A 2,615-nucleotide genomic window follows, 5' to 3' on the forward strand; every position below is an offset into this window, starting at 1 on the left:
CACCACAGCCTTCAAGGCCAGGTGGTCCTCAGGGACTCCCTCCTCCAGCAGATTTGACTCTCAGGTCCAAAATTATTTCTTTCCCCTTCCCCAGCATAGGATTTATACATCATCTTCAAGGGTCTGTGTAACCTCTGGGAACACATAACAGAACACTGAAAATCACACCTTACCCAGACCTTCATGGTTGCGGTGACCCTCATAAAGTCCTCTCACCTTTAAGACTCGGCTGCTAGAGATATGCTTACCCTCCCCTTCCCTTCTCTTCTTTTTGGCCCTGGGAGTCTCTGGCCCCTCCAGGAGGGGTCCCAGAAGGCCTTTGCCAAAGCATCCCAGGGCTCCGACCCCATCCAGGATGGGAGCCTCGTCTGTTAGGATTTGGTGCCGGCCAATCTCTGCACCTCAAACCTGCCACTAGGCACTCCTGATTTTTTGGCTCTAGTGGGGATGCCCCTTTTGCCAATAAATCAGTTCCTTCCCCCTCTCTTATACTACATTTGAATCTCCTTCCTTCTCCCCTGTGCTGCCTCTTTGTCCCCTTTCTTCTCTCCTATGCTATGTTGGCATCTCCTTCCTTCTCCCCTGTCCTACCATTGGTGTCTCCTTCCTTCTCCCCTATGCTACCTTTTCTTCTCCTTCCCTCCCCCCCTTATACTACATTTGCGACAAGCATAGTGTGTCCTCTCTGCTGGTCAACTCTCCCTTACAATGCCTTTTAGACAACCTCAAAACCCTCTCCTGGACACCAGATATCAAATCCCCCAAAATTAATCAAATATAGCACCCAGGCTTGATCCACTTATCCCCTAGACAACCAAAGCAAATGGCCCCCCTTTGGGTCTCTGGATCCCTCCATTCTAAGGGATCATAACTGATCATTACTGTGAGCGTTTGAAACAATGGGTAGAGATCGCTTTCTTCTTACTTCAATTCAATCCTGTTCTCTGCACCTCTTGCAAACCTCTACAAATTCTTCTAGTTTGCAAACCAATCCCCCCAACCACCAATCCCCAACCTTATCCTCCTCTGGACTCATCCAATGCTTTTGATCCTGCTTATGAACCCCCACCCTCTGGCCTGGCTCCAATAGTCCTCACCCTCAACCTTCTGCCCCAGCCCCTCCACCGTCTCCCCCGCCTCAATAACCTGCTTTCTCCCCTCCAATTACTAGATCAAAAACCCAAACCACCACCCTTCCTCAGACCTTTGCCCCCTTGCTGAGATACTGAAGGTACTGAAGGTATCCCTCCACCCACTTACTCCTCTCTTCTCCTGTCAGTGCCCATACCCCGTCCCACCAGGCCCTCTTACCAGCTAACCCAAAGCTCAAACGAGCTAAGGAGAGCCCTTGGACCCCTATCAGAGATCTGTTGAAAATGGCTTTAAAGTTTAAAGTTGTTTTGTCATCACTGAAAACAGGTTACTGAGAATTTAAGTCCCTTACAGGCTTTGGGGGATATTTGCTCCTGTCTTCCCCTCTGCTCTACCTGTTCTACTGCTCAAGTTTTCCTTGCTAGGGAAAATCCCAAATCCCTTTCCCATTATTCTATAACATCTCCTTCCTCATTCTCAGATCCACCCGAGCTGCTCTCAGCCCCACCCTCCTATCTTCCCCCTCCCTACCCAGGCCCACAGAAGAGTCTTCACTGACCTTCTCCAGAAGTCTTCACCATGGCTGATTTTAGGACTGTCAGCCAAAGAGTCTCTACAGAAAGTTTAATGTAGATAAACTTCCTCTTTTCATGTTGCCCTGTTTTACTTGGCCACTTTCCACTGGATAGAAAAAATCAGCACTCCGGATGCTAGACACCCCCTTACTAGTTTTTCACAAAAATATGTAAACAAGGCCTCTGGCCTTGAGCTGGGGCTTCTCAGAGATGGCTACATTTCAAAAATAAGGGAAGTTACCAACTGGGCTCCATGGTAACCGTTGGCAGGGAGAGGAAAAAAAGGGAAAAAGAAGCTCTTCCCTTCTCGGGTGTCCTTGAAGGGTTAACTTGCCCAGAACAGAGAAAAAAAACTGCTTTTATGTGAACTTCTGCAGACTGTGAACTTCTGAGCCCCTCCCCTTACATGCTGGATATAAAATTCCAAAACTACCTGAACTCGGGGTTCAGGGGATTAACTGATTGCAGTAAAAGCTGTGCCCTTTGAATCTGGCTACAGCCAAATAAAACTATTTCCTGCTATCTTACGTGTCTTGCCTTGTCCATCCCTACAACAGTATAATTCTATATACTTAAACATTGTTTATGTTTTCATAAAATGGTAAACAGATGTGATTAGCTGTATATTGTAAATAACACAATTTTTCTTATCAAAATGGAATAATTTGCTTAAATTCAGAAATTTACAAGGATTGTTTCAAAATGTGAATAAAGAAGTGGTTAATAGATAGGAAAGATAAATTAGAAGGTTCTAGGTATGGATTTAATAGAAGGGAAAAAAGGTGATTCTGGATTTTAAAAAGTCTATACGATTAAGCAAATAAGAAGGTTTAAGTAAGTGATAAAGAAGGTCTGTGTAAGTTGGTTATATATGTGAGTTTTTTGAGCAAGTAATCTTGAAGGAATTAAGGATTATACAACTATAGGTAAACAACAACTGTTATTTTG

Source organism: Urocitellus parryii, chromosome 1, assembly GCF_045843805.1.
Source record: "Urocitellus parryii isolate mUroPar1 chromosome 1, mUroPar1.hap1, whole genome shotgun sequence".
Lineage (NCBI taxonomy): Eukaryota > Metazoa > Chordata > Mammalia > Rodentia > Sciuridae > Urocitellus > Urocitellus parryii.